Raw genomic sequence first — 25,761 nt, 5'->3', positions numbered from 1 at the left:
TAAATGGGGTCGTCCCTATGGGGGTTTTATAAGCAGTTCGGTATGCCCACAAAGCTTCTGGTAATTTCAATGACCAATCTTTCCTTGAAGTGGCGACCGTTTTTTCTAGTATTTGCTTGATTTCTCTGTTAGATACTTCCACTTGTCCACTGGTTTGAGGGTGGTAAGGTGTTGCTAACCTATGTCTTACTCCATACTTAAGTAGTAGTTTTTCGAGTACCTTGGATATAAAGTGTGATCCACCATCACTGACTACTATTCTTGGGATGCCAAATCTCGGAAATATTATATTTTTAAAGAGTCTAGTTACTACTCGGGTGTCATTTGTTGGAGAAGCTACAGCTTCGATCCATTTTGATACGTAGTCAACTGCCACGAGTATGTATTTGTTACCGAAAGAGGATGGAAAGGGTCCCATGAAGTCTATTCCCCACACGTCGAAAATCTCTACTTCCAAAATACCTTTTTGTGGCATCTCGTCACGTCTAGATATGTTTCCCGTGCGTTGACATCTGTCACACTCCTTAATAGCCGCATGTACGTCCTTCCATATAGTTGGCCAATAAAAGTCGGCTTGTAGGATTTTAGAGCAGGTCTTGGATGTACTTGTGTGTCCACCATAAGGAGCGGAGTGACAGTGTTGGATTATATTTTCTACTTCTTCTTCGGGTATACATCGACGGAAAATACCATCGGGGCCTCTTTTGAAAAGTAAGGGATCATCCCAGTAATAGTGTTTTATGTCGTAGAAGAATCGTTTCTTCTGCTGGTAAGATAAAGTAGGTGGAACTATTCCGGCAGCTAAATAATTGACTAGATCAGCGTACCATGGTGTGGCAGATATAGCTAAGGTGGTTTCTACTTGCATGTCGGAGTTGCTCTCTTCCAAAGTAGCTATAAGTTTGTCATACGAGAAATCATCGTTAATTGATGTTCTTTCCGGTTCAAGGTTCTCAAGTCTAGAGAGATGGTCTGCTACTACGTTTTCAGTTCCTTTCTTGTCCTTGATTTCTAAGTCGAATTCTTGTAGCAACAAGATCCATCTTAGGAGTCTAGGTTTAGCGTCTTTTTTTGTTAAAAGGTACCTGATAGCAGCGTGATCAGTGTAGACTATTATTTTGGCTCCTACCAAGTAAGAACGAAATTTATCTAGCGCAAATACCACTGCTAGGAGTTCTTTCTCGGTAGTGGCGTAATTCATTTGCGCTTCATCCAGGGTTCTGCTTGCGTAATATATTACGTGAAGCTTTTTATCCTTTCGTTGTCCTAAAACAGCACCTACAGCATAATCACTGGCATCGCACATTATTTCGAATGGTTCATTCCAGTCTGGTGTCTGCATTATGGGTGCGGAGATCAATGCTTGTTTAAGTGTTTGAAATGCTTTTAAACAGTTATCGTCGAATATGAATTCGGCATCTTTCATCAATAGTCCGGTTAAAGGTTTAGTTATCTTAGAGAAGTCTTTGATGAATCGTCGGTAAAAACCGGCGTGTCCTAAAAAGCTTCGTACTTCTCTCACGGTTCTTGGGGGTTGAAGATTTTCGATTACCTCTATTTTGGCTTTGTCTACTTCAATTCCTCTGTTCGAGATGATGTGTCCTAAAACAATTCCTTCTTGTACCATAAAGTGGCACTTTTCCCAGTTAAGTACTAAGTTTACTTTTACACATCGCTCAAGGACTCTTTCTAGGTTTTCAAGGCATTCTTCGAAACTTTGTCCGTATACAGAAAAGTCATCCATAAATACTTCCATGATGTTTTTAAGAAAGTCGGCGAATATTGCCATCATGCATCTTTGAAAGGTTGCAGGGGCATTACACAGACCAAACGGCATTCGTCTATAAGCGAAGGTACCAAAAGGGCACGTGAACGTTGTCTTTTCTTGGTCATCAGGGTGAATTGGTATTTGAAAGAAGCCTGAATAACCGTCTAGATAACAGAAATGTGAAATGTTTTGCTAATCATTCTAACATTTGGTCAATGAATGGTAAAGGGAAATGATCTTTTCGGGTTGCTTTGTTTAGTTTCCTATAATCAATGCACATTCTCCATCCCGATTCGATTCGTTTAGTTATAGTTTCTCCTTTTTCGTTTTCAATAACGGTTATGCCTCCTTTCTTTGGTACAACGTGTACAGGGCTAACCCATTTGCTATCAGATATAGGATATATAATACCTGCTTCCAATAACTTGGTTATTTCTTTTTTTACTACCTCACCCAGGATCGGATTTAGTCTTCTCTGGTGTTCCCTAGAGGTTTTACAGTCTTCTTCTAACATGATGCGGTGCATACAAATAGAAGGGCTTATTCCTTTAAGATCGGTGATGTGGTATCCTAGTGTGGTGGGGTACTTCCTTAAGATATGTAGGAGTTTTTCTGTTTCGAGTCTTCCTAGATCTGCATTAACTATCACAGGTCGTTCAAGTTCTAAGTCTAGGAATTCATATCTCAGATTTTTGGGAAGTGTCTTCAGCTCAGGGGTTGGTTTGTTAAGACATTGTGTAGGGTCCGGTGTTATTGCTAAACATTGGTTAGGTTTGTCTTCTAAAAGATAGTCTGATGATTTGTCTTCTCCTAACTCTGCTTCTTTTATGCATTCATCGATGATATCCATGAAGTAACATGTATCTTCTATTGCAGGTGCTTTCAAGAATTGGGAAAGAATGAATTCAATTTTCTCTTCACCTACTTCGAAGGTGAGTCGTCCTCGTTTTACGTCTATGATTGCACCGGCAGTTGCTAAGAATGGTCTTCCCAGTATAATGGGTGTAATATCATCTTCTCTAATGTCCATAATTGTAAAATCAGTGGGAATGTAAAACTGACCTATGCGTACGGGAACGTTTTCAAGGATTCCTACAGGATATTTGATGGAACGATCTGCTAGTTGCACAGACATTTTGGTCGGTCTTAATTCTCCCATTTCCAGTCTCTTACATATGGATAAAGGCATAACGCTAATTCCGGCTCCTAAATCGCATAAAGCTTTGTCGATGACAAATTTTCCTATGTGACAGGGTATAGAGAAACTACCCGGATCCTTGAGTTTAGGAGGCATGTTTTGGATTATTGCGCTACATTCGGCAGGGAGTGTAACGGTTTCGCTATCCTCAAGTTTCCTCTTATTAGAAAGGATTTCTTTTAAGAATTTAGCATATGAGGGCATCTGCGTAATAGCTTCGGTGAACGGAATTGTAACGTTTAATTGTTTAAGGAGATCAACAAATTTTCTAAATTGGCCCGCATCTTTGGTTTTAACAAGCCTTTGAGGGTAAGGTATAGGTGGTTTGTAAGGTGGTGGAGGTACATAAGGTTCCTTCTTTTCTAGGGTTTCCTTATTGCTCTCTTCCTTTTCCTTAGGTTCACTTTCCTCAGTTGATTTCTTAGGGTTTTGGTTTTCTATCCTTGGATCAGACGGTCCTTCCACTTCCGTTCCACTTCTTAATATAATTGCATGAGCTTGGCTTCTCGGATTAGGTTGGGGTTGTCCAGGGAATGTACCAGTTGGGGCAGCAGTAGGTGCTTGTTGTTGAGCTACTTGTGATATTTGTGTTTCCAGCATTTTGTTATGGGTAGCCAAGGCATCTACTTTGCTTGCTAGTTGTTTAAGTTGTTCGCCAGTGTGTATGTTCTGGTTTAAGAAATCTTTATTGGTTTGTTGTTGGGAAGCTATAAAGTTTTCCATCATGATTTCCAAGTTGGATTTTCTAGGGGTATTATTGTTAGGCATGGATGGGTTCGGTTTCTGATATCCCGGAGGTATAGATGGGGCTTGATTTGGAGACTGTCCAGGTGCGTACAAAGCATTATTACTCTTATATGAAAAGTTTGGATGGTTCTTCCAATTTGGGTTATAGGTATTCGAATAGGGGCTTCCTTGAGCATAGTTTACTTGCTCTGCTTGGATTCCTGTCAAGAGTTGACAGTCCGTAGGAGTGTGGCCTTGGATTCCACAGACCTCGCAATTCTGAGTTATAGCAACCACGGCGGCTGGGGGTGATACGTTTAAACTTTCAATTTTCTGGACCAAAGCATCCACTTTTGCATTAACGTGATCAAGGTTACTTATCTCGTACATGCCAGTTTTCGTTTGAGGTTTTTCCACCGTTGTTCGTTCGGTTCCCCACTGATAGTGGTTTTGGGCCATGCTCTCGATAAGCTGGTAAGCATCAGCATAAGGTTTGTTCATTAATGCACCACCTGCAGCGGCGTCTATTGTTAACCTTGTGTTGTATAAGAGACCATTATAAAATGTGTGAATTACTAACCAGTCTTCCAAACCATGGTGTGGGCAAAGTCTCATCATGTCTTTGTATCTTTCCCATGCTTCGAAAAGAGACTCGTTGTCTTTCTGTTTAAATCCGTTTATCTGGGCTCTTAACATAGCTGTTTTGCTTGGCGGAAAGTATCGGGCAAGAAAAACTTTCTTCAACTCGTTCCATGTGGTGACTGAGTTGGAAGGGAGAGATTGAAGCCATCTTCTAGCGCTATCTCTTAATGAGAAAGGAAAAAGACGAAGTCGAATTGCCTCTGAAGTGACACCATTAGCTTTAACAGTATCAGCGTATTGAACAAATACAGATAAATGAAGGTTTGGATCCTCGGTAGGATTTCCAGAGAATTGGTTCTGTTGCACAGCCTGCAACAGCGAAGGTTTAAGTTCGAAGTTGTTTGCTTCGATTGCGGGCGGAGCAATACTTGAATGCGGCTCATCTTGCGATGGAGCGGCGTAATCTCTAAGAGCACGAGCTGGTTCTGCCATCTCGGGTGAAAAAAGAAGATCTTTGAGGTCAGGAAATTCGATAGGAGGGAGATTGTTTTCAGCACGATATTCTCGAATTCGTCGTAAGACTCGGAGATACAGTTCGATATCGTTGATTCGTAAATAGAGCGGTTCGCCTTGTGAGCGAGTGCGTGGCATACAAATCCACGAAAGAAAGAATAGAAGAAAGAGAAACCTTAGTCTCTACAGCGTAACGGAAGAGTTACGATATCGATTAAATAAAAGTCCCCGGCAACGGCGCCAAAAACTTGATCGCTCGACTGTGTGAGTCGAGAATGGGATACAAACTGCAAGTGCACAGTTTTATCGCGTAGTTTTAAAAGATATCGATCCCACAGGGACTTATGAATCGATATACCGTTATCTAAGGTTACTACGTAAAGCTAAGGTGAAAAATGTTTGATTGTTTGGGGAAAAACTAAAGGCTAAACTAAGATCTAGATTAAATATTAATAAAACGGATATCGGTATGTAGTTCGTCAAAACTAGGGAATCAAGTCTTTGTCGGTTTCTTGGTTTTAAAATAAATCGTTTCAGTTAACTTTATTGGTTAAAGGTTTTATCTCAAACTCTCGCTCTGTTGAATAAACCATGATTTTATATTAATGTAGCTGTCACTTATAATTAAGTCAAAAACCATATTTTGAAAGCAATAAAGTTGCAGAAACTCTTTTTAAGAAAACACTGACCGTTTTAAACACCCTTATCTCAAACTCTCGCTCTGTTGACTTAGGTTATATAATTAAATCCAAATGCTTAACTCTCGTCCTCACATTCAATCTTTAAAAATACTTTTTGGAAAAGGTCAGAATTTAATTAACTCTAAAACTTGCTCTCGCCCTGATCTAGAATTAATGCCTAACTTACACTGTCCAGTTAAAACCTCAAACTCTCGCTCTATTGATTTTAACTTCTTTATGTCCTTTACTTTTGTAAAAAATCTTGTTATTAAACCTGTAAGTTGAGACCGTAAAAAGATTGATTTTAATTTTAAGTTTAAATAGACCGACTCAGTCTTGATCCCTTATTCTGCTTACTTTACATACCGATATCTAGGCGAATTAGCCAGACATGCTAAATAAACAAGAATACATATCATGCATAAACAGACTCATTCCAGGCAGACAATATAAATAAATAATAAAACAAAACATTAAATAATGATTAAAGAACCTGAATGCGTAATACAATAGTCTTGAACACTCCACCACAAGCCGGTAGGATTTGTTCTTGGATTCTTCAATTAAACAATAAATTAAACCAAGGAAATAAAACTAGAATCTAACGTAAGGTTAGATCCGATAAAAAGTTGCACAATAGTTTCCGGTGTAGAAACTACTATGCGAAAAATATCTAAATGCTAAAAAGGGAAAGGTAAATTGCAAGGGAAAAAGAATGTAGAACTTGCAAAAGAAATAAATAAATAAAAAATGTTAAGTTGCTGGAAAAGAAAAATAGGCAAAAGCGTGAAAAGAAAGAAAATTGGCAAAGCTTCGGCAATGTGAGCGTGGAAAAACCGAGGAACCCTTTTAGGTTTTAGAGATAGCTATTTATATTGGTGCTGGTAACTGCTTTTCGTTTCCCAAGGTCTTCAACGTGGCTAAATGCACGGCGTGGATATAGGACACAAACTCCTCAACGTCTCTTCAAGTCTTCTGAGGGCGTTACTTGCGCCAAAAAGGTAGTGGAATGGTGTGACGCTCGTCACACCATGTGTGACGTCCGTCACAAGGCTGTTTTGCGTGACGCTCGTCACACACCCTGTGACGTCCGTCACAGGCACAACATTGGTGACTTGTGCGCTTTGGGCTGGGCTTTGGCATTTGGTTCCTTTTCTCTCCTTTTTGCACCTCCTTTTCTTCCATTTTCACTTGTTCTTCAAAATAGACTACCTGCGACAAATAGGAAGAAAATACCACGTAATATCTCATAAAATGCAGTAAACCGAAATAAATAGTCATAGAATTTAATGGAATTAAGTCCTAAAATATGATATAATTTCGTGTTATCAGGAACTTCATTCCAGAATTTCACCACAATCATCGAAGCAAGTGTAGCAAGAGCATATGCCATCTGATTCTCATCTCGAGGAATATGATGGAAGTCAACCTCAGTAAAGAACGTTGAAATCCTCCTCGCATAATCTCTATATGGGATGAGGCCAGGCTGATTCGTCTCCCATTCACCCTTAATCTGATTAACAACAAGGGCCGAATCACCATAAACATCGAGATGTTTGATACTAAGATCAATACACTCATCCAATCCCATAATACAGGCCTCATACTCCGCCATATTATTCATGCATTTGAAAGTTAGCCTTGCTGTAAAAGGAAAATGTGTGCCCTGAGGAGTAATAATCACTGCCCCAATACCATTTCCGTATTGATTTACAGTGCCATCAAACACCATGCTCCATCGGGAACCAGGCTCTGGCCCTTCATCGAGCGTAGGCTCATCGCAATCTTTCATTTTCAAATACAAAATCTCCTCATCGGGGAAGTCGTACTAAACTTACTGATAATCCTCAATTGGTTGATGTGCCAAGTGGTCAGCCAAGATACTACCTTTAATAGACTTCTGAGCTCGATACTCAATATCATACTCAGACAACAGCATCTGCCAACGGGCAATCCTCCCAGTTAAAGCAGGCTTCTCAAAGATATACTTGATTGGATCCATTTTGGATATCAACCAAGTCGTATGATTCAACATATACTAGCGTAAGCGCTTAGCAGCCCAAGCCAAAGCACATCATGTTTTCTCAAGCATTGAGTATCGAGACTCACAATCAGTGAACTTCTTACTCAGATAGTATATAGCATATTCTTTCTTCCCTGATTCATCTTGCTGACCCAATACACAACCCATGGAGTCTTCAAGAACAGTCAGATACATAATCAAGGGTCTCCCTTCCACAGGCGAAGACAGAATCGGAGGCTCGGACAAATACTCTTTAATACTGTCAAAGGCCTTCTGGCAATCCTCGGTCCAATCATGACGCTAATCTTTCCGGAGGAGCTTGAATATAGGTGCACATGTGGCAATCATGTGGGATATAAATCTGGAAATATAATTCAAGCGGCCAAGAAAACCTCGGACTTGTTTCTCAGTTTTTGGCGCATGCATCTCTTGTATTGCTTTGACCTTGGCAGGATCAACCTCAATACCTGTCTCGCTGACAATAAAGCCCAATAACTTACCGGAACGGACTCCGAATGTACACTTGTTAGGATTCAGACGAAGCTTATACTTCCTCAAACGCTGAAAAAGCTTTAACAAGTGCTCAACATGTTCAACTTCTGTTCTCGACTTTGCAATCATATCATCAACATATACCTCGATCTCCTTGTGCATCATATCATGAAACAAGGTCGTCATAACTCGTTGATACGTGGCTCTGGCGTTCTTCAAACCGAAGGGCATCACTCGATAACAGAATGTTCCTCAAGGTGTGATAAATGTTGTCTTCTCCATATCCTCGGGTGCCATTTTGATCTGATTATAACCGAAAAATCCATCCATAAATGAGAAGACATTGAATTTAGCTGTATTATCTACCAACATATCAATATGTGGTAAAGGAAAATCATCTTTCGGACTAGCTTTATTCAAGTCTCTGTAGTCCATAGACATTCGGACTTTTCCATATTTCTTAGGCATGGGCACAATATTGGCCACCCATTGAGGATATGTAGAAGTCACCAGAAACCACATATCAATTTGCTTCTGAACTTCTTCTTTGATCTTCACTGCCATATCAGGATGAGTTCTTCTGAGCTTCTGCTTCACAGGCACACACTCAGGCTTCAAAGGCAGAAAATGTTGCACGATATCAGTACCCAGACCAGGCATGTCTTTATACGACCAGACAAAGACGTCGACATATTCTCGTAGAAACTTAATCAACCTCTTCTTCACAGATTCTTCCAGGAGTGCCCCAATCTTTACCTCACTAACACAATCTTCAGACCCCAAGTTGACTGTTTCTAGGTTCTCAAGATGTGGCTGAATGATCTTCTCTTCGTGCTCAAGTAGACGGGTAATCTCATCAGGAATCTCTTCAACATCATCTTCTTCGGCCTTAAATACAGGGAACTCAAAGTTGGGAGATAGTGTTGGATCATTATGTTCAATGGGTTTGATCAACCTGCATAATGATTTTGGAAATAAAAGAGATTTTAGAATTCAAACAAAGCAAATCATTATGCAGATGAAAAGATTGATTTTATTCTATTTTAAGGGTTTTATGGTGATCACCAATTTCATGCAAAAAGCAAAAAGTGAAAATAATTTGGAAAAACTAACATTTAACATGAATTTATTGAATGAATATCATTGTACTTATGGGCCAACAATAATCACTTCTCCTTTTGGCATGGGAGAAGGGGTTTTTTTAAACAAAAATGAACATTACATGGACTTACGGACAACTGTTGGAACATCAACAGCGACCCAATTATTGCAGACCCCTCCAGGGATGACAAAATTGCCAGAATCTTCCTCTGCATAATCTTCCACAACAGCAACAGCTTCCTCGTCTTCGACGGTGTGGATAAAACCACCACTCTGAAACAGCCCATGCTTGTTGAAAGTGCCTGAAGAATACCCTATGCCAGCCTGGGATTTATTGTCTTCCAACTTGATCATTTGTCCTAGACCAGTAGTTGTGCCATGCTCAATAGCCAACTTCGCATCATTGTAGGACACAAATGAAGAAGTTCCTTTCTTAGAAGGCTCAACAATAGACAAAGCTTGGAACAACGTCCCAACCTCGTCCTCAGCATCGATATAAGAAAAGGAAGACAAATGGCTAACCAAGAGAGCCTTCTCTCCCCCTACTACCTCCAACTTTTTGTTCTTGACAAATTTTATCTTTTGGTGAAGGGTGGATGTCACGGCGCCTGCCTCCTGAATCCATGGTCTACCCAACAAACAGCTATATGATGGGTGGATATCCATGACCTGAAAAGTGATCTGGAAATCACTAGGTCCAATCTTGACTGTGAGCTCAACCTCGCCAATCACAGTTTTGCGGGATCCATCAAAAGATTTGACGACCACTCCATTTTGCCTCATGGGAGGCCCTTGGTATGAAAGTATAGCCAGAGTGGACTTTGGCAACACATTCAGTGATGATCCAGTGTCTACCAGCACATTAGACATGGCATCATCCTTGCAATTTATGGAGATGTGAAGTGCCAAATTGTGGTTCCTTCCCTCCTCGGGGAGATCAGCATCACAGAAACTCAAATTGTTACAAGCAGTAATGTTTGCAACAATGCTATCAAATTGTTCTATTGTGACGTCATGATCTACATACGCCACGTCCAACACCTTCTACAAAGCTTCTCGGTGTGGCTCAGAGTTCATCAACAAAGATAACACAGATATCTTTGAAGGCATTTGTAGCAACTGATCTACAACGTTGTATTTACTCCTCTTGATGAGCCTCAGCATCTCATCACATTCCTCTTTCATCATGCCATTCTGGCCAGCATGGACAGGAGTTTTAGCAACAGCGGCGGCAGGTCTATTAACAGCAAGTGCCGGATTCGGAGAAACAACAGAATTCCCAATCTGACGGACGACACTATCAGCAGTATCAACCCTTCTGGTGTCAGCTTGGGGTTTCGGCGGCGCCGAGAAAACACGACCACTACGGGTCAGACCGCTGACATCAGCGATGTTAACAACAGAAGTAGAGGGTAGAGTCACCTCCTTCCCATCTTCCAATGCCACAGCATTATAAAGATATGGAACAGCTTTGTCAGAAGAATATGGCACGGGGCCAGCTGGCTTGATTATGAGAGTAGGAGAAGCCTTCTGCTTGCTGCCATCATATCTGATGACAACATGCTCAAGTATCCTGAACACTGGTAATATCACATTAACTTCATCATCCTCATCGCGATTCTGAAGTATTTCAATTACACCTTGTTCCAGCATTTCTTGGATGTCTTTTCTAACTTGACGACTTCCTCTCTCATTGACAGTGCAAACACGACAACTGTCATGGTCATGCTCGTAGTGACTGTATCCACATAACAGTCTATGCATCTCGACCAAAGACTGTCGGATATGGCTGACATATCGGACTTTATATTTTCCAAGGCAACCCTGAACCATGTTAACAGCAGATTTCCCATGCTCGGGCAATGGGTTCTTCTTGACATTAGGACCTACGTCCTCGAAAAACAATATACCGCTTCTCACAAGGTCTTGAACCTTGGTCTTCAACGGATAGCAGTTCTCCACATCATGTCCGGGAGCATCGGAATGATAAACACAATGAAGCTCAGGCTTATACCACCACTGAGGGTTGGTAGGTATAGCAGTTGGGTCACAGGGAGTGATCAGTTTCCTCTCTATCAAAGAAGGATATAGCTCTGCGTAGGTCATCGGAATGGGATCAAAACTGACCCTCTTCATATCATAGCTTGTACTGGTCTGATTATTGTTTCAAGGCTGGTAGGCCTGCTGTTGAGGACGGTGTTGTTGTTGTTGATACTGATGATGTTGTTGTTGCTGGTTCTGATTGTGATGTTGATATTTCTGATTCTCTCTGAAAACAGGTGCTATATGAGCCACCTGGTGCTGGTTACCGGCGGGACGCATAGTCTTCCTCTTCACAGAGGGTCTTCTAGATTTAATATAAGAGGTCACAACATGTGCCTCACCATCTTTCTTCTTCGCAAATGCCCCATAACATTTGGCAGAAGAGCCTTCTTCTCTAGTCAGGAGCCCTTCCCTGACTCCTTCCTCTAAACGCATCCCCATATTCACCATCTCGGTGAAGTCAGAAGGAGCGCTAGCAATCATCCGCTCATAGTAAAATGAACTCAAGGTCTTCAGAAAGATCTTGATCATCTCTTTCTCTTCCAGTGGAGGCATGATCTGTGCAGCTAATTCTCGCCACCTCTGGGCGTACTCCTTGAAAGTTTCCTTATCCTTCTGGGACATGGCCCTCAACTGGTCTCAATCGGGAACCATATCAATATTGTATTTGTATTGCTTGACGAAGGCTTCGCCAAGGTCGTTGAAGGAGCGGATGTTTGCGTTGTCCAAACCCATGTACCATCTCAGGGCGGCACCGGACAGGCTATCTTGGAAATAATGAATGAGGAGTTGATCATTGTCGGTCTGAGTCGACATTTTACGTGCATACATAACAAAATGGCTGAGCGGGCAAGTGTTTCCTTTATACTTTTCAAAGTCAGGCACTTTGAATTTAACAGGAATCTTGACATTAGGAACAAGGCAAAGTTTAGCAGCAGATTTGCCAAAGAGGTCCTTCCCTCTGAGAGTTTTGAGTTCCTTGCGCAACTCAAGGAATTGATCGTTCATAGCATCCATTTTTTCATACACGTCTGAGCCCTCAAATGGCTCAGAGTGGTAAATAGTGTCATCTACTCTCGGCATAGTATGCACGACCAGAGGTGGCACAGCAAGGACCGGCCTAGATACCGGCAAAGAAGCAAACGTAGGTGCGAGACCCTCTGGAACAAAGTGGGGAGGCATCCCCCAAGGAAAACCGGTTGGCATAGCAGTAGGCGCGAAATGGGCACTGGCAGCTGGCACTATTGAGGAAGCAATCTCAGAAATGACTGTCCTCTGGGGAGGAGTTGAAGGCGTTGGAGACGACTGGCTTTGGGCGGCCAAGAATGACTCCATCAAGGCAGTCAATCTTGCCACTTCCTCCTTCAGTTCCCTGTTCTCTTGCTCAAGGTGATCCATTAGTCTTGAAGATTTGGCTCTGGTGTAGTACCGGTGCGTCAGTTTGTCTTCAAAATAAATGAAGAACACAAAGTTAGACCACTGAATAAGAAGCTTGAAGCAACACCTGCTTATGAACATGATGCATGCAATGCTTGTGCAGATGATTTATATCAGGGGAACTTTTAGAGTTCTATTTGCAAATATTGGAAATATTAATCATTTTAGACATATATGGAAATATCATATCAATAATATCTGGAAAATATTTTTACACCAAAGAAGTACAGTCTTGGTAACCAAATACAATACAAGAAAAAAGGAAAATGAACATCCTATGGAATCCTAGAAACAATCGTCCAAATTTCTCGAGACCGGAAGATAAGCTGCACGAAGCCTCTTCACCTCTCTCGCATAGGCTGCCTCCATATCTGCCTTCTCTTTGACGAGTCGATCGTACTTCCTCTTCCAAAACATGGAAGAGTGGGGAAGAAGATAAGTCACCACATCATCAGGCTCGTTGATAACCTGATGCTCAAGAAACTCTATCAATGCATCCTTATCTCTAAGTTGCTGAAGTAGCTCCTCTCGTTCACGAATCCAAGCACCTGAACGACCTTCGTCTCTCAACTCCTCTACTCCTTGGTCAGGGAGGGTTGAAGGCCCAGCCATAACCATAGGTGTAGGTTTCGGGTAATCATAAGGCATAAGGTATTCAGAAGCTCTCCTCCTCACCCAAGAAGTGTAGGGTTCCAAAGCAATACAATTCTTCGAACCAAGCTCTTTCCTTCCCTTCTTATGAACCTTGCGCCAAGCGCGGACCATCATGCTCTTCAAGTTTTGGGGATCTTTACCCTCTTGAAAGAACACACCTTCTAACAAAATGTTATTAGGTTTATCCTTTAAGGGTAACCAAAAATGACGGTGTGCCAAAACAAGGTTGTAGCTAATCCCACCACATGTACCAAGAAGAGGCACATTGGAAAATCCACCACAAGAATCAATAATATGGACACCATCATATACACGGTTACACAAAAAGATATCATCATTAGTGAGAGACATAAGTCTCGTGGACCACCGTAGACATTCTTTGTTCTCCTTGAAGGCGACCGTCTGTGACAAGTGCGAAATAAACCACTTGTACAACAGAGGTAAACAGCACACAATGGTACCACCACCCTTTGCATTCCTCATATGCAAATAAAAGTAAGTGTCACCCAACAGAGTCGAAACGGGATTAAGAGTAGAGAAAATCCTAATAGCGTTCACATCCATAAACTTGTCAATGTTGGGGAATAACACTAGCCCATAGATGAGAAGTACAAATATGGCCTCAAAGGCGTCCTCACTCATGGCCTTCCCATACAAAGTAACTTGAGCAATGAGGAAGTCCGATGGGAGACCTTGAATTCCACCTTTGGTAGTCATATGAGCACCCACAATGGATTCATCTATATGCAACAAATTAGCAATCTCTTGAGAACTAGGAACTCTCTCCAAGCCACTGAACGGCAACTGATCTAGAATAGGTATACCCACAAGATAGGCATACTCCTCAAGCGTAGGCAAAAGCTGGAAATCTGGAAATGTGAAGTAACAGTATAAGGGATCATAAAACTGCACCAACACACTCATCAGACCTTCATCCACCTGAGTAGAAAGAATAGACAAAAGCTTCCCATGACGAGCCTTGAACTCCAAGGGATCTAATACATAGGATGTCAAACTCCTTAACTCTTTCAAGTCGGGTTGTCTGAAATTGTACTTCTTCGTATTCCTTCTTTCCTTATCCATGTCTGAAAATTTTCAAATAGACCTCTTAAGTTCCTTGAAAATTTTCTCATTGTTGATAATATGGATGCAAATGAATGCATGAATGCATGGGTGCAACAATCACACTCAAGGATCAAGCAAAACACACCACACAAAGGTCATGGGATGGATCAAGTCATCCTTAATATCAATCATCCATTTTGATGGATTATGGTTTACACCTTATCAACATCCAAGTTCCATTGATATTAAGGATATACAAGAACGGATCAACCATGAATCAAGGGTTTGTTGCAAGTCACGAGCATGGAGTCTCGGTTAAGAACCACCCAAAGGGAGTGTACTATGGTTAAAACTGACAATCATGTTCTACAAGAGGTTCCCATAGTCATCATCCCATCTTTCGGATATTATCGGATAAACGACTACTCGTATTCCAAAAATATTCTCAAGAGAGACTCTTATGAGTGTAGTATCGCGTAACAATCGTATCAAATCTTACACTTGAACGACCTTCGCACTACATTCTAAAATAGGCCAAGTTGGGCCAGGTAATCTATGGTCCTTGGCTTCTAAGGCATATGTTTGAAAGAGTAATGCCTAACCACGACTACTCGTGTGACGTTATTAATCCCAACATAACCTCCACCAAGTGAATGAGCTTGCAAGTCAACTTGCTAAGGAATAACTCCACACAAGTCAACAAGACTATGCCATTCTCCTATCATAAGTGCACTCGAGTTCGGGTATAGAACTCATTTCACAAGAGACCACCAAGCACACAAGCAATTGATATTTCAAGCAATTCATACATTACAAACAATACAGTAATCCCAAATTTGCACAAAAATATGTCACAAATAATATAAATATACAATACAACAAATATGAAAAGTAGGCAAAACCCACTAGGCAAACGCATCCCCAGCAGAATCGCCACTTTTCTTTACCTTTAGACTTATTGACTAAATCAAAAGTAAATCATACAATTCGAGTCGCCACCACACTTCTATTTATCCAAAGGGAAGGTTAGAAAGCGAACAAAAACCGAGAAGTTTTATCAAATAAAAAACTAATAAAAATGTCAGAGATCTGGGTAAGGGGGTTGGCTATACAATGGGAAGGTTTTAAGCACCCAAAACATCCTTAGTACTCTAAGGGAGCCCTTTTCACATTTGTTGTAAGGTAGGTTGGTATTTGTGAAAAATATTTGTGCAAACATGATTGGGGAGATGAGAAGAGAATGTACAAATTATTTACAATTTTGTGTTCGAATAGATAAACCCATTGCCTATGTACCATCTTAAAAAAGACTAGGATCAAAACCTCGTAGTTCGGGGTAAAAATCTCAAAAAGAAGTTGGTGAATTAATTGGTCCAAAAGCCTTAAGGTCTTTTGTTATCAAAGGGAGAAAACTCAACCTAAAACCACAAATCCACCATGTGAGGAGAGCTTCAACATGCTAGTGAGGGGTTAACCCTATAATAAGCATGGAAGTCTTATAGTCCATCACTAAGGATGCAAGTGAGTATTATATCAACCTCAAGGATAACTCAAACCTAATAGCTAATGTTTATGAAAAGCTTTAACATAAATGGTCATTGGAACCATAAAAACAATTGAGTGAGTTGTATTTACAAATGAAAAGTATTCACAAAATAAGGTCAAAGTTGACTTAGGGTTCAATTCAAAATAAGTATTATGAAAAGAGTTTGTAAAATCAAAAGCATAGTGCTTAGGTTTCTAATTTTGGAAACAAATGTTAATGTTTGCACAAAAGTTTGGCTTGGGTTAGAGTAGAGGGAAGAAGAAGAATGGCTAAGTCCTAAGCATACAAAGATGAAGGAAGAGAAATAAAACCACAAATGGAGTTCCCTTCTTGAGATCATAGTGATGATCCAAGTAGCTCCCATCCTTTGGAATTTAGCAAGCAAATAGCAAATAACTCAAGCAGTCAAGCACGCAAATCAAGCTCCTAGGAATCTTCCAATGGCTTTTGTATCTCTCACTTTGAATGCTCATCACCATGGTTCTTCTACTTGGCTCAAATGTTTGGGATCCCTAACACAAGAACACACAAATCAAAAATTTCCACAAGACAAATAAAGAATGGACAAGAGGGAGTTTAGAATTTGGTCCTTTCAATGTTCATCTTCAAGCTTTAAGCATTCTAAAGGCATGAGGCCTAGTTGCTCTTCAAACCCCATTAGCTTAGGTAAGGTCCTAAAATCTAAGTCCTTTTGTCCATTTGCATTTGGTTCACAATAATCAAAACAAAACAAGCACAATAGTATATACACAATACTGTGCTCAAGTGAGCAAGAGGCAAATTTCATTAACATAAACATGAGCTCAAGTGAGCAAAGGGCAAAATGCAAATGAATTAATGAACAAGATATTAAATTGCATGAAAGTAAATTGCAAGAATTAAATTACATGAATTAAAAGTTAATGGTAAATAGTTAGTGTTAGTGTGCCATAAGGCAATTTAGCGTTATGTTAAGCAATCGTAAGTGGACTAATGTAGTAGTCACACCTATCTGAGGCCGGTCAATAAAAATATAGGCAACAAACACAAGTTAGAGACCTTGACTAGTAAGCCAAGCTCCTACAACTTGCCATGCCAAAAGAAAAGAAGAATGATCTTGTATTGATTTAGCTGTTTTGCTTGATCAAGAAGTAACTTATCCTTAATGCAAAGCCATTCACTTGATCTATGATCAAGATGAATTAGATTTGAATCAAGGAAGGTTAAGCCTCCCATATGTCAAGGCTAACCACCAATCTTTAACTCATTGATCAAAAAGAAAAAAGAAGAAGAAGATGATGAATAAGAATGTACATAAATTGAACTTCAAATGAAATAAGCAAAGTACATTGACCAAAGATGAATGGAATCAAGGTCAAACAATAGCAAACAGAAGCAAAATGAAACTTAGAAGTCAAGAAACAAACAAAATATTTTTGGTATTTTTGAAAATTAAAATAATACTTGAATTAAAATAAACAATTAAAGGTCAAACTTCAAATCCATTTCAAATCAACTTTGAAAGGTCCAAATGGATCATCCTAAGTCAACAAGGTCAAACAAAGTTTGACAATTTTTTTAGCATTTTTAGAAATCAGAAACTATTTTTGAACAATTAAAAATGAATAAAAAATAACCTAATTGAATTAAAATATCAAATAAATCTCAAATCAATTAATAAATTGATGAGAATACTTTCCATAGATTCATCATCATTCAAAGAGGTTAAGAAAATATTTTTTGTATTTTTTGAATATTGGAAACTATTTAAAATGAATTAAAAATAACCAGAAAAGAGAAAATTCACTAAAAATATCAATAGACAAAATAAAAAATATTAAAAATCATTTTCAGAAACTAGAATTAAAAAGGGAAATAATGCAATTGGTTCCATATTTTTTGGAATTAAAATGAAAGAGTTATGATTTTTTGAAATAAAATAGAATTAAGAAAATAAAATAAATTAATTCAGAAATAACAAAAATCCACGCGCGTTGTATTGAATCTCATTAAATGACCTGGCACATCAAGTGGCTTTCAGGCGCACGCTCACCAAATGTATGAGTCAACTGAGTAACACAACGTATTTAAAAAAGTCATAACAAGGAAAGGTTGAGATTAAATCTGGGGACTCAATCACACGGTCCAGATTTAAACTAGCAAAGGGACGGTGGTGTACACCACCGTCTTCTCCGGCGAGTACAAGGATTCCGACCAGAGTTGCAGGTATGGAAAACTCAATCAAATGACGCGATCCTCATATCATTGGAAAGCTGGGGTGATGTACATCACCCCTGTGCTATTGGTTTCTCCTCTAGACTCTCATAGAAAGAGAAATCATAGAGAGAAAATCATGGTGTTCAATCTGAACTTAATGGATTTGCAAAATTAAACACACAATTCAATTGCCTCTTATGAGAGGACTTCAGAGAAGCCAATAAACACAAGAAATAAACTATAATCAGTGTGTTTCGATTGAAAAATGTTTGAGCATCAACCTTAAAAATGCAGATCTATGGAGCACGATCTCTTCCCACTCTTGATTGCATTATGTTCTTGAGATGGAGATGGAGCAAGGCTAAGGAATTTAAGTCCAATAATCAACCAATGAAGTTGAAAATTGGATCTGAAAAATGAAAGTGAAATTGCACAATTCCTTTAGAGTGAGTTTTGGATGGAGTTCAGGAGCATCTAAGGTGCCTTGAGGTTGGAAAATGATGAAGGTATGCAGCTCTATTTATAGCAAAAGGCAATGCAAGTCATGGGAATTTCATGTGCATGTGTGATGAGGGCCTCCATGCATGGGCCTATACAGGCGCATGGATGGCCCAAATCCAATTGGAAATGCAAGCTTAACATAAGTGTAATGATTTTGGACATGCATATGTAATGGAATTAGAGTGTGCATGGAGTTTTCAAATGGTTTCTAAAAATGCACATGATTCTTCATCTCTTCGAAAATGCACCTTCCCAAAATAAAACATGGCCTTGTGGGTAATAGTTGGAAAGGTCTAGATATGAGGATCAATTGTTATGTTAATCAAAACTCCATTTGGAATTGGGAAATTAATGAAAACTGGTCATAAAGTTCAAGGTGCAAAACATGTGCATGTGAAATTTTCCAAAATGGACCAACTTCAAGCCCTTCTGTTTCAGTGATGCAAGATCCAAATGAAAAACCCTTCAACATAAACGTTGTAGGTATTTTCAAGGAAATCCATTTGGACTCAAATTTTACATCATTTGGAATTTTGATGAGAAAGTTATGGGCACTTGAACTTGGACTTTTTCACATTTCAATGCCTTTGGTCCAAAGTGACCTATAATGTTTTGCATTATCACATGTATTTCTCTTAGGATTATGAACATTTGTTCAACATAAAAAATGAAGTATACATCTTAAAATTTCCAATTCATTTGATCCCACCTCAAAATCATGAAAAATGAGAAAGTTAGGTTCTTGGGAAGTTGACCAAAAATTAGGGTTTCAGTCAAAATGACCTATAATGTTTTGAAATGGATGATGACCTTCCAAGATTCAAATCAATTTTTGATTAACATGAAAGTTTTTCATATGATTCTTAATAACATTGTTTCTCTTGGGGTCATCTTCATTTGACAAACACATTAAAAGTTAGGTCTCAGTGGATTTCAAAATAGTTAGATGAATTGACTGATCAACATTTCAAGTCCAAACTACAAATCTTGATGAATTTATGATTGAGGACACTCAAATAAGCTCAAATATGTATGAAATGATGAATGAAAGAACTTCCCTTGATTGTATTTGATCATGGGTTGAGGTTGTTTCATGGGCAAGGCACAATTGATGCACAGTTGAATTAGGGTTTCCTTGGGAAACAAGCCTCAAGCCCTTTGGTTTATCTTGATCAAATTGACAAATTGAGATACTTGGGAGGCATATATGATGATTGGTAGCTTTTTGAACCACTGAAATTCTTGCTTTCACTTTCATCTGGCCATTCTTTGAGCATAGGGGCCTCCTAGGAGCCTTGGATCTTATGATTGCTCAAGCTACAAAACAAACCAAGTTAGTGACATATTTTTTTGTGCTTTTGGTTAGTAAAAAAATGAGAAAATCAATAATATACAATTCAAGCATGCTTGGTGGTCTGAAACCAATTCACACAAATCCCACCCTAGGGTAAGGAGCCAAGATGATATGATCCTTGAGGCAAATGCAATGTGCAATGATATGATTCCATAAGGGATCTTAGGGTCAAAATTAGGGTCTTACAATATGGTTAAATTTATTTACAAGTTTTATTTAGGAAATATGTTTGAAAATGCAATGGCATAAGGCCAAAGTTTCTATCTTTTTGCAAAAGTGGTCAAAGTTTAGAACAAAAATAGTTCACACAAAGAAGATTTTGAAAAATGGAGGGAGAGATTTTGAAATTAAAGAAATGGGGAGAAGATGAAGAGACTATCCTATGCACAAAATTAAAAGTTTAGAGTTGAAAAGATCTAACCAAATGGGTAGCAATCCAATAGACAAGAGTGTCAATAGAAACCAAGAATTCCCTTGGACTTTTAGCATGAAGCAACACACAAATGCACAATTATATTGTCTTGAAGATCAAGGCATCAAATAAAGATGGCCTCATCCAAGCTTATCCATTCCATGATCTTCTTCCAAAATAACCCATGTAATAGATGGATTCCACAAGTCACAGGTTCAAAATAATAGCTCCACAATGATCATGTTGCAGTTGAACTTAGAGAGATCTTGAATGATGTATCAGATGAAGTTTCAAATTGCAAACACTTGATTTCTCAATAAGTTGGCATTGGCCAAGTCCATTAGCCTAGGAAGGTTTTCTAGATTCTAAGTCCATTTGTCCAAGATCAAGCCAACAGTCCATTCAAAGTTTCTTAGGGTTTTTGTTATTATTATGTACATTAATGGTCAAAGACCACACAAACAAGCAAAGTATACACAGAAAAAATATATCACACAATATGGTCCAAATGGAGAAAGTGAAAATTGAATTAACATAACAATTAGAAGGATATGAACAATGGTAACTGAAATAGAGTACTAAAAGTAAATGGCATTAAAGTAAAAGCTTGAAATTAAAAGTTATTAGTTAGTAGGTTAGAAGTTAGTATTGTTTTGGTTTTGCTTTTCATTTCAAGACATTCTTTGGAGAACACTCAACCCACTTATCACAAGCATGGATCCTTGAATTAAAACATCTTCCAAAGGAAGGAAAGAAGGCCAAGTTTCCACACAATATCATGAAAGAGGGGAGACTTACAATCTCACTAACTAGAATGCTTATGTCGTTCATGTCACAAATTTAGCATTATGTTAAGTAATCGTAATTGGACTTATATAGAAGTCACAACTATTTGAGGTGGGGCAATAGATTTTTGGTGTTAATGCATGTTAGAGACATAGCATAATGGACTATGCTCATGAAACATACCACACACAAAAAGAATATGCAAAAGGTGTGGCCTAATCTCATCCATACTCATGTTAATTTTTCAATCAACTAGCATAGGACTTTGAGATATCAGAGGCCAAATGGAGTGAATGAATGAAGAAAGGGAATAAGATGTAGTGGGAGGGGGATGAATGAAATCACAAATTGGTCAAAGGAGGACTTTTACCAAATTAATATCATTCATTCATTTTGGGAGATGGAATGTACATTCCATCAATCCCCTAAATCCAATGATATTAATTTGGCAAAGTCAAATCAACCTTGACCAAGGCCCAACAACAAGATTCAAACATAAACAAAGTCATCACAATTGGTCAACAAATTTATTTGACATTTATTCAATTAAATATAATAAAATAGTGCATTTAAATTAAATATGGTTTGTCAAGTTCCTAAAATATCATCAAAACACCAAAGAAATGACCATGAGATTTATCATAGGTCAAACAAGGTCAAAGGACCTTGGAGAAAAAAATTAATAATTTTTGGACATTTAAAAATATTTTTAAACAATTAAAAACAAATGCAAAATCAATTAATTCATGAAAAATATTAATAATGATCCAAAAAATAATTTTAATTTAGAATGTGAAAGAGAAAAATATTTGAAATTTTTTGGTGTAAGTCCCATATTTTTTGGATCAATATTGAATTTAATATGAATTATTGAAAATAATGAAATTAAAATGAAAATTAAAATATCAAAAAAAACGTGGACCACTTGATCTCCCTCATTAATTGAGGTGGTAGATCAAGTGGCCAAGAGCGCGCTATCCACCATAGTCCTTAGTCAGTGTGTGGCAACTTTGGTAATCAGAACTAACGCCCAGGATTAAAACAAAATGAATGGATCATGTGGTTCAGAGTCTTGCCAACACATCGCCGGAGCTAGAGCTCCGGTCATCTTCTCCGGTGGACCTCACCGGACTGGTCCACCATCAACCATCACCAAAATGAAAAATAAGGACATGATCTTAAAGAAAAAATGGCACTGAGCTCGAATCTGGCCTCAATTCACTTTAACTCCAAGTATATTAAGAGATACATATAGTTGAAATTTGAGGTACATGAACTGAGTTCCTTCGATTTGACCTCAAAGCAACTCAAACTTCTTGCCTACTGTCATACCCCAATTTTGTCCGGGCATTTTAAATTTTCATAAATTCGACTTAATTTTCAGTTTACATCATATGTACAGAATATCATGCATTTTATCATTAATAATACCTGAAATATCAGTCAGGATAAACTTATTAAAAATACAGACAAATCGGTTGAATCTTTCCTCAAGTACGGACAAAATCAACAGATAAAAAGTTTCAAAATTAAAATTGCAGACACCAGTACTATTAATCTACGGTTCACGTAGTTTAACCTGGTGTGCTCGTTATATTTTTCAGCGACTGTTTCGGTTGCATTTTGACCCGCGTGAGCCTTTTAACCGGTGAAAATTTATTTTAGCATTTGAAGAAACGCTGCATTTTTTCAATAAGTATATTTTGTACTGATCATTTTAATGTGTCTGATTTAATGTTTCGAGCAAATTTTTGTCCGACTTCTATTTATAATCGGTCCTTTTATTTTGTTCTAGTATTCAAAATTAGAGATTATCTTATTATTATATTTTTCTCAATTAAATTAGTATCTAATAAATATTTTTAAATAATATATAATAAGAATTATTAATAAAAAAGGAAAAGAAAAATGAAATTATGATACTTCACGTTTCCTCTCTCCCTCACGTTTCCTCTCTCCCTTAAGTTTCCTCTTAACCACATCTACACTCCACCCCACCTGACCATGTTACCTCTCTCTCTGCTGATAAAAAAGAAAAACAAAAAGAACAGGGCTCACATGTTATCTCCTTCCATTTTCATTGCAAAAAGTTTATCCTTTCCTCTCCATTTTACTCCATCACCTTCGTCTCTTTTCCATCTAACCTCATTATGAAGGAAGCATCAAACCCTTTCAACCACCACAATCCGCCTCCATCTCCTCTTCCACACGACACCGCCACTTCTCTCCTTTCAACCCTCACCCACACGACAACCTTCCACACGCCGCCACACAACACCAAATCGGAACCGCGAGAACCTCCGACCATAACTGCGTCCGACCGCGACTCACTCACCATCGCATCTTCTTCACTCTCCCACTGTCGCTACCATCGATCCACAACCTTCTCATCACCGGCAAAGGAGGTCCACCTCGACGCAAATCTCGCACAAGCAACCTCATTAGCAGTATCGTCAAGAATCTTGCCGCTGGGTCTTCAATCCACCATCCCAAAAGATTTTGCGTGAATATTGTCGGTCTTCAGGTAATGGCTAAAGTCGATTCAATTGGTATTGATTTGAATTTGCTGAACTTTTGTCAAAATAATTTTGTTTGTTATTACATATGGTTGTTATATGTTAGCGTCATGATGCACCTGCATAAGCTTTGGCAAGGTTTTCTTTGGGTCTCATTTATGATTGTGGGTATACGTTTCTGGCTATGCCGATCGGACATGGTGTTCCGGTAAACATGGCTGAACGTTAAGGGAAGGTGAAAACCATTTCTGGGATTAAAGTATGGTCTTGAAGTTGAAAAGTCAAACGTCATTCATTTCTCGTAAACACTCTATTATTAATTTTGTTTCAATAAAAATGCTAACTATTCTTTTTGACTCTAAATTAATATTAATTTGGATGTTTTATCTTGGAAGTAATACATTAATTTGATTTACTGCTCAAACAGTACTGTACTTGGATGAATGGATCTTTTTACGCCATTTTAATCATTGTTTTAATTGTACTATTTTAGGAAGTATTTTAATTTGCACTCTTGATAGATGTAAAAATAAACGTGGGAAGTCAATCAATGCCTACTAAATTCTTGCGGACCATTCCGCAGCATTATTGAGCATTTTTTTTAGTTAATATCATTAAGAATAAATTGGGATTATCTAACCACTTCTTCCATACACATTAGATTCATGGACATTCTGTGCACTCCTTATACATTGTGAAGAATTTTATTGTAAATAAGTTGGTTGTTGTTTCTTAATTACATTGCGACAAAAATCAATTTCTTTATTCAATGGATTCGACTTTTACATGTCGGTATGCCACCCAAAGATATAATACATCAATTGTACATTTTCACCGTGTTAAGACCTCGCGTATGACATCGACCATATTGTCATTTTGCTCTAACCGGTTTCTTAAGCACATTTTGTAACCGATTCTATTCAACTTTGCAAACCAACATCATCACATGCTTCCATTCTTTTGATTTTAATAAACTAACCAATGTAAATTTTGTTTAATCAATTAAATAATTTTAATTAACATGATTATTTGGGCTCAAACAAATAATTTTGATAATTAATTTTAATTGAGTTAATTAAACGATTTAATCAAACCTTAATTAATTCGTTAGGTTAATTAAAAATGCATTGGTTTATTTCACTCCAACTCATCATCAATTCAAAACTGATTTCAAAAATACAAACCACACAATTCTCGATTTAAAGTCGAGCCTAGTTTCAAAACACATTTGTAAGTTGGTCGCTTTTATGCATCGCCATCAACCTCACATAGCTTATTCTTGGGCTTTCTTACAATGAGACCTATTCGATTTTAATCGAGTAGATGATTGATTCACTAAATAAAATCCATTTCATTCATAAACACAAAATTAAAACCTCGATCCAATATCGAGTACTTTCATTCAAATCAAATTAACGTATCCAATCACAATCAAATACCACTTCATTTGGAAATGAAAAAGGGGGATGGTTTTGAGTTTTCAACTCCTCTCCTCGATTATTTGAATACGAGTTCTTTTACTCGGTTAGTCGAATAGTCGTCATTTCTATCCACCTAAATATAAACAAATCGAATCATTTTTATAATAAGAAACGAAAAGGGAGATGACTTTGACTTTTCAATTTTTCTCCTCGATTATTTGAATACAAGTTCTCTTACTTGGTTAGTCGAATAATTGTCGTTTCTCTACAAACTTCCAAACCCCGATTAAATCAAACTATTTTCATAATAACGAAATGAAAAGGGAGATGACTTTGAGTTTTCAACTTCTCTCCCCAATTGTTTGAATACGAGTTCTCTTACTCGGTCAGTCGAACAATTGTCATTTTTCCTCAAACATACAACTTAATCAAATCATTTTCATAACCAACTATACGAAAAGGAGATGGTCTTGAGTCTTCAATTCCTCTTCTCAAATGCTTGGACATGGTTGTCTTACTCAGTCATTCAAGTATTTGTCGTTCATGCTGAAATACATCAACCATATACAACCTTATTTTCATAAATATTCAGATGAAATAGAAAGCAGTCTAGAGTTTTCTATTCCCTTTCCCGATTATTAGGATACGAGTTGTTTTACTCGGTTATCCGAGTATTCTTCATCCATTTAAAATACCTTAATCATCATTAAGATCCTTTCACAATTAAGGATGAAAAAGAAAGCGGTC

General features: G+C 38.2%; 1 pseudogene; it reads left to right on the top strand.

Annotated features, from left to right (window-relative positions):
• Positions 1 to 4,281: 4,281 nt before the first annotated feature.
• On the top strand, positions 4,282 to 4,381 carry LOC127077230 (uncharacterized; annotated as a pseudogene).
• The last annotated feature ends 21,380 nt before the right edge of the window (positions 4,382 to 25,761 follow it).

Source organism: Lathyrus oleraceus, chromosome 4, assembly GCF_024323335.1.
Source record: "Lathyrus oleraceus cultivar Zhongwan6 chromosome 4, CAAS_Psat_ZW6_1.0, whole genome shotgun sequence".
Taxonomy (NCBI): domain Eukaryota; kingdom Viridiplantae; phylum Streptophyta; class Magnoliopsida; order Fabales; family Fabaceae; genus Lathyrus; species Lathyrus oleraceus.
This window is presented reverse-complemented; position numbering and strand designations above follow the sequence as displayed.